This window comes from Polypterus senegalus, chromosome 6 (genome assembly GCF_016835505.1).
Source record: "Polypterus senegalus isolate Bchr_013 chromosome 6, ASM1683550v1, whole genome shotgun sequence".
NCBI lineage: Eukaryota > Metazoa > Chordata > Cladistia > Polypteriformes > Polypteridae > Polypterus > Polypterus senegalus.
In genome coordinates, this window is record NC_053159.1 from 66,273,956 (window position 1) to 66,289,317 (window position 15,362).

A 15,362-nucleotide genomic window follows, 5' to 3' on the forward strand; every position below is an offset into this window, starting at 1 on the left:
GTATTAGAGAACAAAATTCAAAGTTGATCACAATAAATGAATTATAGTTAGTCCCAAGGCTAGTTGAAAAGCTAGAACTTAAAAAACAATCCAAGTTACTTGGTGATTAATGAAGTGAGTACAATTGCAGTTATGCATACGAACAACAGACAGGAAGAAAGTCAGAGATGGTCCAAGGTACCTTTTAAAACCTCATAACTTCAAGGGCTGCTTGAACCACAACAGACTGGGGGAGATTGGAGGGGCATGGAGAACTCCTTCCAAAGCTGAGAACCAGTCTAATATTAGTGTCTGGCTAGACAAGAGACAGGCAGGAGTTACAATGAAGAAGAATAGAGACTTCTGGTAAGGACATACTGATATTGATTATAGAGGAGAATAACTGCACAGAGACTCAGACAAGAGATTTGCTGAGTTTTGAGGAATATGTCAGGTAGAATTTCTCTGAAGAGTTTATGTCAGCAGAGCGGGGGTTTCTGTGTGCAGAACATGATGAAATCTTTATTCTCTGTATGCACACAGATGGACGGCAATGGAAAATCTCATAAAATTTTAATTTAAATTTATCCAGCCATCTATTTTCTTAACCTGATTTATAAAGTAGGGGTCAAGAGAAGCTGTAGATTTAAGTTAGGAACCATTTGGGAACATTGCTGCACCTGCATTACAAGTTACACGTTTTAACTTTTGTATTACATTTTTTTTAAAAAGCACATTGTTGTTTTTGTGTTGAGGAGTGAATAATATAGTTTTCAAATATAGGACAATGTTCTTTTACCATTATGGAAAATAATTACTCATACTGTCTCCTCTTAAAGTAACAGAAAAATCATGTATTTTATTTTTTAACACTTTATGCCTTCCACCACATCATAGCACATCTTCATCATTTTGTATTGCCTCCTCATAGCAAGGCTTCATGTTCTGAGCGCATGTTAATTTCGCTCTTAATCACCCTCCATGCCCATTGTTCCGCTTTGATTTTCAGGAGCTAAAATACAGAAAGATATATTCCTGCAGGCAGTAGGATGGCACAGTGGGTAGTGCTACTGCCTCGTGGATACAGCGTTCTAAATGTTGGCATTGTGCAATTTGCATTTTCTCTCCATATTGAAGATGTTACTTTACTCTGAACTAGAGCATGGGGCCTTGGGGAATTCACACAAGTTTGAGGTAGATAATAAACTTTTGCTTCTGTTCATATTTAGTTCATTATTCATTACTTTGCACTCTCGCAAACACAGGCACAAAGTGCAGTCAAAAGGGTCTTTAGCTTTTCACCATTAAGAAACTACAGTGTCAAGTACCTATTAAAATTCTTTAGATGCTTGCTTGCTGGCATTATTACACACTGAATTTACTTTAATGTCCAACAGCGGAATTAGATGTAAAAGTATGCATAGAAGGAAAACTCTGAAAATTAGAAATTTAGACAAAAAGACAGTTATTGTCTTTATAACAATTAGTAAGAGTTATTATTGCATCAGCTGACAGTGCAGACTATACTGGAGTTTTTCCTTAGGGTTTTTTTCCCACCACAAGGTTTCAGGCTCTGTAAGCATTACTGAACAAGTGAAATGGAAACAGGGTTAAGGAGTAAATCAGGTAAGCTGATCTTTATGTTCTATTAAAAAAAAAAAACAAAGGTCAAGATAGTCTGGTTTGTTATGGTGCCAGAGAGTGACAACATGTTGCAGGCTGGTCAGACATGCAAGTAAGAGTTTTGCTGTACATGTTACAGTGGTACTGGTACTGGTACTTCTACTACGTTAGGGTTAGGTTAAGAGGTGATTACAAACTGTTCTCTTTGTTTTTGAGTGGGCCCTGACATAAACTGTCACACTGCCCAGGGCTGGTGGTTCTGAAGTACAGTAGAATCAGGCCCCATTCCCATAACCCCAACGTCCCGGGATTACACTAAGAGGGTTTGAGAATGAAATATGGTACTGCCATCTAGTGGAAACACATAGTAGCTGTGAAAGCACATCTACAGGCATTAGACAGATACATTGAAAGGTTTTTTTTATCCTATATTTGGTTTGATAAAATGTGCTATAGAAGTTTGTAAGGGCATGCTCTCTTCACCTGAGAGCCAAAGTTAGTCAAGTACATTTTGCATAAATGGAGTGCATACATCGTAAAACAGGCACTCATACACAAACATGGAAGTCTCCATTGAGCACCCTGTCTCCGAACCCTGCAGGACTTTTATCGTCTACACTTCTTTAGCAATCTCTCATGCATAGTCCTCCCTCGAACACATTACTGTGGATGTCTTGATGCACACCCTCTGAAAACAGATCTGATTGCATTTTAAAGTACAACACATGTTTGTAGCTGAAAGCATTTTCCTACCTGGTTTTAGGGGAAGTGGTCAGCCATTCCTCATGCTTTTCAAATGTTATTAAATAAGCTGCAATTTCCTGCAAAGAAACAGTAAAAACATTTGTTAGTTAGCTCATTTGTCTGTCATATCGACATTCAATAAATAGGTCATTTTGTGTTACCAAATGTTATCTTTGGTTGCTTAAAACAGTCGCACTCCTGACACACAAACCATGCTGCCGCCTACTAGTGCTGCCTCAGACAACCTCAAAAAAGGGTGACTTTACTCATCTGTAAACGAGTGCCTTCCAGCCTTAATGAACCACAGTGATTCCTGACTTTAATACAGCTGACAGGCGTCATCAAACATGAGCACTTGATCTTTTATTTTTCTTGTACAGGATGATTCTGCTTCATTGTCTAGTGGCCTGTTCTACTCTATATCCTCTCCTTGTCCTGTCCTCGTTTGTTCCATAAATTCAACTTAAAATGGGGTAGGACTTTGAAAAGCATGATGCAAAATTCATGCTAGCTGAAAGAAACTTCTTCACAGATGAATAAGCATGCCTTTCCTGCCAGCTTGAGTGGCTTTATGGCTCCAGACAGGAGTGCCTGTGACAAGTAAAACTGTGTCTTGTCCAGTCGGTGGTTCATCATTAATGCATAAACAGAGAATTTTGCCTTTATATTACATATGGTATATTTCCTTGCAAAAGTATTTAGACCCTTTGAAATTTGGATTGCAACTGATACTTACAAATCTTATTTCATCTGTATTTCAATAACAGAATTACACAAGCATTATTTTTCAATTTCTGACCTTGTTCAAAACATACAATTCTTAAACCATAGTGCAGCATTTCCAGTGTTGAATGGATTACCAATCCATCATGCAGCCTACTCTGGCACATGCCTGCATTTAGGAGTTGTCAATTAACCAAACACAAATATCTTCAGGAATATAGGAGGAAAAACTCACAAGATAAATGGGGAGAACATGCAAACTATACACTGACAACATCTGGAATTCAAATCCAGGGTGCTGAAGTTATATGGCGACAGTGTAACACACTGGCCCACTATTTCATCTGTCAAACCTGCGTTTATTTATCCTTTCTTGCATATTGTCACCATATCCAATACATGCACTGACTTTTTATTTATTGAATGAATGCTCCTTCTTGAAATTGCTTGAAAATACAGCATAGAGTTTTAAATGTTGGGCATTATTTTCATTGTTGGTTTTTAACTCCTCTATTACACTACCTATGGTGTACTCATCTTAGCCTTGCAGTTTTATGTCTGTTGTGATCTACATCAGTGATTTTGTTATGTCTTGACTTCAATTTCATTGTATGCACTGTGGTTGATGTTGTATATTGAAGGTCCTGCAATTTTCACCATTCGTAATATGTAAGCAATGCGGCTCAATATTGGTTGAACGGCCTTTGCATTCAAATGACTTGGATTGCTATCACCAGAAATATTTTGTGTTGGTCTTCTTGGGGAGAGAGTAACTGTACACCAAAGCAACTGACACATTGTGAAAGAACAAGCTGACATTTTTCCAACTATTCCGGTTTAGATTTTTTAAAGTTCAAAGTTTTTATAGTCAAAAAGTTGACAAAACCTTTGAGTTTTAAAATCAGCACCCTAGGCTAAATAATAATAATAAATTTTATTTGTATTGCATTTTATATTTTAGCAATCTCAAAGTGCTACAGAGTAAAAACAAAGTAATAAACAAGAGAATCTATAAAATACTTTAACAAAATATCTTTCTAAAAAGATGAGTTTTTAAGTTTCGTTTAAAAGCATCAGTCGACTGTGCGGCTCTCAGGTAGTCAGGGAGGGTGTTCTACAGCCTCGGCGCCACAGATGAAAAAGCCCTATCACCCATGCTGCTGAGCTTGGTTCTAGGGACTTAAGAGAGTGTTAGCGTGTACAGAGCGGAGGGAGCACGAGGAGGTAGGAGGGGTGAGAAGTTCCTGTAAGTAAAGGAGAGCATGTCCATGAATGCACTGATGGGTGAGGAGGGAGACCTTGTACTCTATTCTGAGTGGGACAGGGAGCCAGTGAAGGGTTTTCAGGATGGGAGTGATATGGTCATGCTTTCACACCCTCATCAGGATCCTAGGAGCGCTGTTCTGGATATACTGGAGTCTCTGGATACTCTTGCCAGGAATCCCAATGAGGAGCGCATTACAGTAATCCAGCCTGGAGGAGCTTCTCTGCATCTGCCAGGGTGAGTGTTGGGCGGAGTTTGGAAATGTTCTTGAGGTGGTAGAAAGATGACTTACAGAGGTGTTTGATGTGGGTGTCAAAGGTGAGTTGAGATTTTAACATCCAAATTGGTGACAGATGTGGAAAGAGGAATGTTTTGGCCAGAGAAAGTGATACTGGTGATGGTAGAAGAGCGAAGATGGTGTGGTGTGCCAATTAAGATGAATTCTGTTTTAGATCTGTTCAGCTGAAGGAAGTTGTGCCTCATCCATGCCTTTATCTCTTCCAGGAAGGTAATCAGTGTAGATGTTGGCAGAAGAGCAGTAGAGGAGGTGGGGGTAGTCCTGAGGTAAAGCTGAGTGTCGGCATAGCAATGGAAAGATAAACCATGTCTGCTAATGACATTTCCAAGAGGGAGCATGTAGATGGTGAAAAGGATGGGGCCTAGCACAGAGCCCTGTGGGACACCACAGGCGATGTTGTGGGTGTGAGATTTTGCGCTGCCCAAGGCGACATGCTCAGTTCTACCAGTCAGGTATGATGTGAACCAGTTATGAACATTTCCTGAGAGTCCAATGGTGAATTGCAGGCGGTGAAGAAGGGTGTTGTGGTCTATTGTGTCGAAAGCACTGGTCAGGTCAAGGAGGATGAGTAGAGAAGGGGAACCAATATCTGCTGTCATCAGAAGGTCATTGGTGACCCTGACCAGAGCTGTTTCAGTGCTATGGCCAGGGCGGGAACCAGACTGGAACTTTTCAAACAGATTATTCAGTTTGAGATGATCATGAAGTTGTGCTGCATCTATTTTTTCCAGAACTTTAGAAAGAAATGGAAGATTGGAGATGGGCCTATAGTTAGAGAGAACTTCAGGATCCAGGGTGGGTTTTTTTAGTAAAGGTCTGATGACAGCAGTTTTTAGTGCAGAAGGAATATGGCCAGCCAGGAGGGAATGGTTTATGATCCTGGTGATAAGTGGAGAGACGGCAGAGATGTTGGCCCTCTATAAGGCTATACTATAAGTTAGGAGTGTGGGGCCCAAGACCATCTCAGCTGTGTGATAGAAGATACAGGTTTTTACTCCTTTTCATCTAATTTTTAATATGTTAAAACATGACGTTTACACAAAGATACTGAATGATTTTCCGATGATGCCCAGGGTCTTGTCAATTGTTCTGTGGAGCACAGCTAGATATCACCATAATGTTTTATGACAATTTACAAATACTCCCAATAAAGGTTTCACTTAGGTGGAGTTTATCAAGGAGGGTGGGTAACATTTTCACACGTGATGATTACATTTTTAATTATTTTCAACACTAAACAAACAAAATAACTAAGCCTGAAGAAGGGGCCCGAGTTGCCTCAAAAGCTTGCATATTGCCAATAAAAGGTGTCATTTTGCTTGACTTTTCACAACACTAAATAAATGAAATCAGCTCCAAATGTTAGTATCTGTTGTTCTCTCACTTTCTGTTTGTATATATTATAACCCAAGAAAGGATCTGATCAGACTTATTGTGAAAATACTTAATACTGCAGAAAATTAGCAGGGGAAAAATACTTTTTTTATTCTTATTGATTTTACTGATGAAGGACACTACTGCTGTGATGATCCCTGTAGCCTCAATTCTTCCCCTTTTCATCAAATGGAGATATTAATGAGTAACTTACTTGACTTGTCAATACTGCTGAATACCCAGGTGGGGCCCGTGGTCCGTTGACCTTGGTTTATTTTCTACAGCATCTGTGGCTGCAGAAGTTTTTGTTTTCTTCACCTCATGGGCCTTATGACTATCGAATAGATTATCATGGATTTCTGCCTTTAAAACCATTAAACACTTGAAAAACTACCTGAATTCAATTGTAATTTAATATACATTTGCCTCCATTAGGGATTCTTCTATGTTGGCCTTTTAGTTGCTTTTGTAGTTTTCATTTTTTTATTCATATAACTATTTCACCTACACTTTTGCATAAAGGTGTGTTACAGTACATAAATGTCGTTACTTTACAATAGTCAAATATGTCATACTACAATTAATTCAAATCAGATAAGATTTGAGATGCCACAGTCCCTTACCTATCAGAGAAAAGAAATAAAAAGATGGATTTAATATGAAGTACAGTAATCACTTGGAAATGCTGAAATATCCAAAGAGTTAGCAATGGCCCAGCACATTCTCTTAACTGAAGATCATTTTCAAAAATACTTTCCAGGTTCTAAAGAAATTAAAGTAAAAAGTAAGACATTAATTTCCTATTGCATTATGGTAGGCGTTTTTTTATTGTTTATTTCGCCTTATACAATTTCTTGTATTAGGAATTTGTTAGTTTTTGCATACCCCTTGGGGTCAGAGCGCAGGGTCAGTCATTGTACAGCACCCCTGGAGCAACTGAAGGTTAAGGGCCTTGCTCAGGGGTCCAGCAGAGTAGGATCTCTCAGGATATCAGCGTAGATCCTTAGCCCCAAGCAAGACAAGATAGTGTAGTGTAGTGTTATGTAAGTTATCACAATGGACTGTTCATTATCTTCCTATAAAATATTACCCCCAAAAAGTGATGAAGTGGACTACTGTATAAATTATTATGAATCTAAGATTGCCTGGAGGCAAATACTGTTTCATGGCATGATATGTGCAGATATCAATTAGCACCACAAAATGATTTAAGACAGTGTTGAAAACAAAAGCGTTAATACAGTTAGGTCCATAAATATTTGGACAGAGACAACTTTTTTATAATTTTGGTTCTGTACATCACCACAATGAATTTTAAATTAAACAACTCAGATGCACTTGAAGTGCAGACTTTCAGCTTTAATTCAGTGGGTTGAACGAAAAGATTGCATAAAAATGTGAGGAAACTAAAGCATTTTTTTAACACAATCCCTTTATTTCAGGGGCTCAAAAGTAATTGAACAAATTAAATAACTGGAAATAAAATGTTCATTTCTAATACTTCTAAACTCTTTGCTGGCAATGACAGCTTGAAGTCTTGAACTCATGGACATCACCAGATGCTGGGTTTCCTCCTTTTTAATGCTCTGCCAGGCCTTTACTGCAGCTGCTTTCAGTTGCTGTTTGTTTGTGGGCCTTTCTGTCCGAAGTTTAGTCTTCAACAAGTGAAATGCATGCTCAATTGGGTTAAGATCAGGTGACTGACTTGGCCATTCAAGAATTTTCCACTTCTTTGCTTTAATAAACTCCTGAGTTGCTTTGGCTATATGTTTTGGGTAATTGTCCATCTGTATCATGAAACGCCGCCCAATCAATTTGACTGCATTTAGCTGGATTTGAGCAGACAGTATGTCTCTGAACACCTTAGAATTCATTCAGCTGCTTCTGTCCCATGTCACATCATCAATAAACACTAGTGTCCCAGTGCCACTGGCAGCCATGCACGCCCATGCCATCATACTGCCTTCACCGTGTTTAAAAGATGATGTGGTGTGCTTTGGATAATGAGCTGTTCCACACCTTCTCCATACTTTTTTCTTACCATCATTCTGATAGAGGTTGATCTTGGTTTCATCTGTCCAAAGAATGTTTTTCCAGAACTGTGCTGACTTTTTTTAGATGTTCTTTAGCAAAGTCCAATCTAGCCTTTCTATTCTTGAGGTTTATGAGTGGTTTGCACCTTGCAGTGCACCCTCTGTATTTACTTTCATGCAGTCTTCTCTTTATGGTAGACTTGGATATCAATACGCCTACCCCCTGGAGAGTGTTGTTCACTTGGTTGGCTGTTGTGAAGGGGTTTCTCTTCACCATGGAAATGATTCTGCGATCATCCATCACTGTTGTCTCGTGGACGTCCAGGTCTTTTTGCATTGCTGAGTTCACCAGTGTTTGCTTTCTTTCTCAGGATGTACCAAACTGAAGATTTTGCCACTTGTAATTTTGTAGCAATTTCTCGGATGGGTTTTTTCTGTTTTTGCAGCTTAAGGATGGCTTCTTTCTCCTGCATGGAGAGCTCCTTTGACCGCATGTTGTCGGTTCACAGCAAAATCTTCCACATGCAAGCACCACACCTCAAATCAACTCCAGGCCTTTTATCTGCTTAATTGATAAGACATAACGACGGACTTGCCCACACCTGCCCATGAAATAGCCTTTGAGTCAATTGTCCAATTACTTTTGAGCCCCTGAAATGAAGGGATTGTGTTAAAAAATGCTTTAGTTGCCTCACATTTTTATGCAATCTTTTTGTTCAACCCACCGAATTAAAGCTGAAAGTCTGCACTTCAACTGCATCTGAGTTGTTTCATTTAAAATTCATTGTGGTAATGTACAGAACAAAATTTAAAAAAGTTGTCTCTGTCCAAATATTTATGGACCTAACTGTACATGTCTTCACTGTGACCGTGGGAGTGTGACTCTGCTCTGACCTTCAGGATCTTTATTTTCTGGGTATAACTGAGTCCAAGCCTGTATTTGGGTGTTTAGATCATGATATCATCCTCAGACAGAGCTGCAAGTCTGCTAAAGGGTACACAACTGAGTCATCAGTTTTCTTTTTCCAAGGAGTGAATTGGACTCCAATACAGAACAACCTTCTGGTATTGCTTTACATACTCAGCTCTAGAATAAATAATATTTTGGGGCTGGGGGGCTGCTCCTTCTACTTGCTGAAGTGCTGCATACTTTCTCCAACATGCAGCTAAACATAATGAGCCCCATTAACAGTTTTACCAGGCTGGCAATCCATATTGCATTTCATTCAAAAGACAAGAACTACACACTCCCAATTACAAATGGATGATGCATCAGTGGTCAACCCCAACCCAGCTCTTCAGCAGCATTAGTACACCAGCCCACTTACACCTGATCTGGATGAAGGTAGGTCTTTCATTGTATGTATCTTACGACTCCTGCAGCGTTACACAATTCGATCCCACTCCCACAAAAATCTAGCTTAGGTTGACACTCTTTGTACAAGGATAACTGAATCATTTTTGCTGGCATTAGCGAGACAGCAACTCGCTCTCATACTGACACCAAAGTACATGATGTCAACTGACTGTGGTGTGCCTGTGCATACTAAACACATTCAGCTCCTCAGTTCTACTTTTATCTTACGCAGTCACAGCCTACTTGGAGTTTGCTGTAGAGTACATAACTTTCAGGCTAAATGCTAATGCTCAGGTGGCTCACTTGGCCACTGCAGTGTTCATTACTTACAAGTTGGAATGTTAGGTCCAGGTCACTAATAAAAAGCTACTGCTCCTTTAAAGACAGCTATACAACTTAGAACACATCCAAACGGCTGTATTGATTCCACCCAATGAGCCCACAGGCTACTTTCACATGGTGACCCCTTAACAGCAGCTTTCTAACTTCCGTAATGCTGCAGAAGTCATTAGCTGCCTTTAAAACAAGAGAAGGACAGTTGCACTTGCTTTCATTGGAATGCCTCACCCCCACCTTTGATTGTGATGCTAAAGCCCCTGGTAGTCGACCAGATTTTAAGAAAGATCCTTTGAAGACAGTCAGGCGTGAGATTAATTGATGAGTAGAGGTTAAGTAAAGGTTAAAAGTGAAATACTGTCAAGATTACCAGAGGCAGATAATGCAGTCCCAGGAGGGCAAGCAGATTGCCTCCTACACCGCCTGTGAAACCAAATTCTTTTTTCAGAAACCAGGGAAGCAGTGGGGGCAGGAATGGCAGTGCATACAAATCAGAGAGAGAATACAAATTAATATGAGTGAGATGATTCTGCAGGTGCACAGGCAGTTCAGGTGAACTCTAATTGCACAATCACTCTGACCGTTCCCATATTTAGGCCTAGCATTGATGTCACCTCCTTTCTGACAGTTCCTACAGCCTTCCACTGTAACAGGTGACAGAAATCTGAGATCACTGGCAAAGTCAACTAAAGTCAAGAACTTGCTGGGTGCATTTGGAAATATTCAAAAGGATAAAAGCTGGTCTGCAGGCAGGACATTTGTGAAAACAGTTTAAACTTTTTAAGGGTGTCAAACTGGAATTCATCTTGAGCAGCAAACTGAATATAAAGGGGTAAAAAAGAAACAAAAGAATAGATAAAACTTGACCAAGGCTTTCAAACTATTTCCAGAGCTGAGGTGCTAAGACCCTATTCTCCATGCTCAGATGCTACAGATTTCTTTGGGCATCCACTTGAGTGCTCATCCAGCAAACCAATAAGAAAAGACAAAGAAGGGAAAATCTCATGAGCTTTCATAACACCTCTTCAAAGGCCACAGAAGAATAAAAACTGTGTTTCCATAACACTCTGTATGCTCCTGCTTTCATTTGACATGAGGTATTGAGTGCTTGAGTCAACCTATATTTAGCTCTCCACATCTATATACCCCACAGAGTCTCCATACTTGTATATTCCTTGAATGTTTGCAACAAGAAATAATATTTATTGGACAGAAGGTTATTATAGGAAACTGATGGAGGAGATGAAGCAAGCCAAATGGCCTGGGAAGGAGTGTCCTGAAGAAAGGTAAATACTGTACCTGCTTTTGCTACTGTTATGTTTCAGGTGCTGTTAAATCCTAACATTTAAATTGTCTCTGAGAGTTCTCTTATTCAAATAAACACACATAATATTCCTAACTATTACAGACTTATTATATACTGACATTTATACTAGAGGTGTGCATCAGAACTGAGACTCCATGAAAACACAATATACACTTTGAGGAGGCATAACCGCTTCATTCTCGTGCAGGAGGGAAAGGGCAGTTAGAACTGAGATTAAAGGAAACATGCAGCATGACGAATTGCTTGTCATTTTAATAAAACTTCAGTAAAAATCGAGTGACTTTAAACATGGAAAAAAAAACTATGACATTGTGCTGTCTTGCTTATGTATTAAGCATTCAGGGGTAATACTGTTATTGTTTTGACAGATAATCAAAGTACATATAGAAAATGGAACTAGCAGATATGTAAAGGCCAGTCACAGCCATTTTGAATCAGGTTTTTGGTGGTTGTAGGTTCAGATGGAGAAAAGATCAACTATCCGAGAATGTGACAAATGTGGCAAAATTTTAAGGTACAATAAACACAAATCAGTTATGTCTGGGTTGTTGTGACATGTTAGTTTGTCACTCTTCAGATAAACAAAAGCAAGATCAAGATTTTTCCATACTAGCAGTGAGCTGGGAAAAGAGTGAAATGTGTTTAACTTGTGTGCCAAGGCGCACACACCTAAGATTTTGTAGCTGGTAGAGGCTTTGGGCAACTTGCTTAATATTGCATTGACACTGCTGCAAAAATACAGCACATTTAATGTATCCAACATACTTCCTGAATACACACTGTGAATGGGCAGAATATGTCAGAAATATCTCTGAGAACAAGCAGGAGAGTTCAGATTTATCTGCAGGAGTGAGGTTGCATAAATAGTCTTGTGTACAGCTCTAGTGTATACTGTCATGTCTACTCAAAGCACCTAGTTACTTGCTAAACTTACTTAATTAAAAAATTGAAGGATACATATCTTTATCTCTTTGGGAGCATTTTTAAGCATCTGGACAACCCAAACACACCAATGCACACCGTCTCTGGGTATCTCTTCACTATTTAGCACCATCAAGCCTGCTGTTCTCTGTGGATATGGGTGTGAAAGGCGCTATCATCTTTCAAGCTGAATGCCTTTGGCTTTTTTTTTTCTTCTTCTCAATACAAAGGATCAGGGTTTATTTGCTACTCTCCTTACCTGTCCTCCTATACAAAGAGATCTCATGGGGAAGAGTGATTTTCTCCGTACTGTTCACATTATACACAAATCAATGTCAAAGCCACTCAAAAGGCTGTCTTTCATAACATTTGAAGATGAAACAGCCATTGCTAAATGTACATTAAACACAGCATATAGAGAGATTTGCTTTGGAAATAAAATCATATTCTTTGTTGAATGGAGCAAATCAGATTACTTGCATTTCAACACCAAAAACATAGGAAATGTTTATTGATTGCAAGACTAGCAAGAGGAGATTTCCACAGCGCCCCCATCCCCTTCCAAGTTAAATTGACATCTAAGACAGTAATATAGTGGTACTGACAATTAAACAAGAATAAGATGACAGGAATAAGGGATTGATTCATTTTGTGTTTGCTTTTGTCTTTATGTTTATACATTTTTATTCCCATTTGCTAATCAGGTCAGGTCAGGGAATATGCACTGGTTGCCACATCCATCACATAATGAACCAGCTCGAGATCCCATTTGGCCACCCCTCAAGTTAGAACATGCAGTCCAGTCCCATCCTCTGGGAATGACCATCTATCTGCCACAGTCAGCTATTATGTGGTCATCCCCTTGACCCACTCCAGCTGCTCGGGCTCTCAGCAATGAGGATACTGTGAGCCGGATCACTCTCTGGGAATAGTGCCACAGAGCAGTAGTGCTATAGCTGATGCTCCCTCACAAAGCAGATAATGTGCCTTATTCGGGACTCCATTAGCAATCACACATTCTACACAAAGTCAAACCAGCGCCAGCGGTACCCAAGGATTGTCCGAAGACAGTACCAAAGAAGTCTCTCTCTCAGAACATTGGATAGCGTCCATGTCTCACAACCATATAGCAAAACAGGAAGCGCCAGGACACTAATGTCTTGGACCTTCGTCCTTTTGCATAGAAATTGGGAGCACCACACACCCCTTTCCAGCGACTTAATGACCCTCAATGCTCTCTTAATTCGTCTACTGACATTATGGAAAGAGTCACCAGAGACATCAATGTCACTGCTGAGGTAAATAAACCTCTTGATTTGGTCTACACTCTCTCTGCACACAGACACACTTCTGATGGCTGTGACCAATAGGTCATTTAAGGCCTAGATCTTGGCTTTTATCCAAGACACTCGCAAGAACAGACACTGAGATTCCTCACTCAGTCTCTCAAGAGCCCCAATCAGAACCGCCTTTGACTCCATGAAGATCACAGCATTGTTGGCAAAGTCAAGATCAGTGAATGTTTCTTCACAAACAGATGCCCCACAGCTGCTGGACAGCACCCCTGCCAAACCCCAGAATCAACTGGGAAAAATGCACAGCTCTGTCTCTATTCTGCACAGCACTCACAGTACCAGTGTACAGGACGGTCATGACATCCAGCATCTTTGGTGAGATCCTGCAAAATCTCAAAATGTCCCTCAATACAGAATCAAACATTTTTAAAGAATCAACAAAGGCTGCAAAGAAATTCTGCCAGGATGCAGTTGATGGTAGACTTTTTAGGCGTAAAACCAGAATGCTCTAGTTGATGCTAGATGAGCAAGTGATCATGGAACCTATTAGAATGACCCCAGCAAGGAGTTTACCCAGTACCAAGAGTAGTGTTTTCCCCTTGTTGTTGCTACAATCCAGGAGTTCGAAATAGGGAGGGCAAGATCCCTTTTTCCATTGAGCTGGGATGATGCCTGTCTCCAAAATGCAAGCAAAGATTGTGTGCAAAGCCAGGAGGAGACAGCCTTACCACCAGCCTGGAGAAGTTCATCCCAGATACCAGAGATCCCTGCAGTCTTCCCTACCCTCAGCTGGTTCACCACCTGTGCAATCTCAGTGAGATTGGGTGGTTCACAGCTAATTGGATGATCAGCCTCAAGAAACGTGGGCCCAGAGATGTTCAACATTCTAGCTGGAAGATTGTTTTCATTTCATTTCATATTAATTTATATAGCACATTTAAAAGACGAGTGTCACCAAAGTACTGAACAATAAAATCAATAAAAACAAACCAAATATCTAAACAAAATAAAAGAGAAGTCTAAAAAAGACATATTTTAAATAGAATAGAACAACTAACAGGAGTTGCCATCTAGCTGTGCACTGCAGTTCCTCTTGGTTATATCCAGGATGCACAGTGAGATGAAATACCACCTTCTGGGAACAATGGGAACACCAACTCAACCCTCAGCAACCTTCAGGATCTTGTCATGGAAGGTCTCCCACATCACATTAGGATCAGCAGTCGCAACCAAGTCTGCAAGTTCCTCACATAAACCGTTGAGACAGATAGGGGGCGCTGTCATCCCCTTGAACACTCAGACCAGATGCCAGACACCGTATAAAAGTCCAAAATAATGACTAATAATTTAAATAGTGTAACAAAGCACTTCCACCTCCACAGTATACAATAAACAATATCCTCCATACCTCCCAGCAGCTCAGTCACCCTTCCTCCCAACTCAGATCACTGCTGGGATCTCCCACAGTCCTTTTAAAGTCCTTGACCCTGAAGTCTCTCTCTCTGTCCATGTGACTTTGCAACACTTCCGGGTCGGATGAAAACTCCTTTTTCTTCAACCCGGAAGTACGTCATTTCTTCTGTCCCCGTGACTGGGACGTACTTCCGGGCTGTAGGGAAAATATTCCTTGAGCCTCCCTGCGGCGTCCTCAGGCGGCCCCCATGATATCTAGCAGGGCTGTGAATAAAGACTCCATTGTCCATGATTCCCTGCTGGAATTCGGGGCACCTCCATGCTGCAGGGAGGGCTCCATCTGGTGGCCTGGGGGTATTGGCCGGGATAACCTGCCGGCCATATACCACACTGTGTGCAAACTCATTAGAAACAGTCTGATCTTGAAGACCAATTTGTTAATGTCTTTCATTATTATTTTAGTAAAATCATGCTCAAGACATTCATTTCTGACTTTTTATTTTGTTGTGATTTATTATCCAATTGTATTGCTTGTTATTTTTTTTTTATCATAATACATACTTTCCAATGGGTACAGCCATTTTCTGGCTGTGGATGCAACAGTTTGCTGAGGAATGTGTTGCACACCCACGTTGGCTTGAAAGCATTATAAAAGGATATGATGGGATAGGAATG

General features: G+C 40.2%; 1 protein-coding gene across 9 annotated transcripts in view; it reads right to left on the bottom strand.

Annotated features, from left to right (window-relative positions):
- Positions 1–2,419, bottom strand: part of LOC120531118 (calmodulin-binding transcription activator 1-like) — a 202,265-nt gene extending 199,846 nt beyond the window's left edge. For all 9 annotated transcript variants that reach the window (XM_039756226.1, XM_039756225.1, XM_039756224.1 and 6 more), the window contains exon 1: positions 2,356–2,419. The gene's annotated coding sequence lies outside the window, so the exon portion shown is untranslated. The remainder of the gene's footprint in view (positions 1–2,355) is intronic.
- Between the last annotated feature and the right edge of the window lie 12,943 nt (positions 2,420–15,362).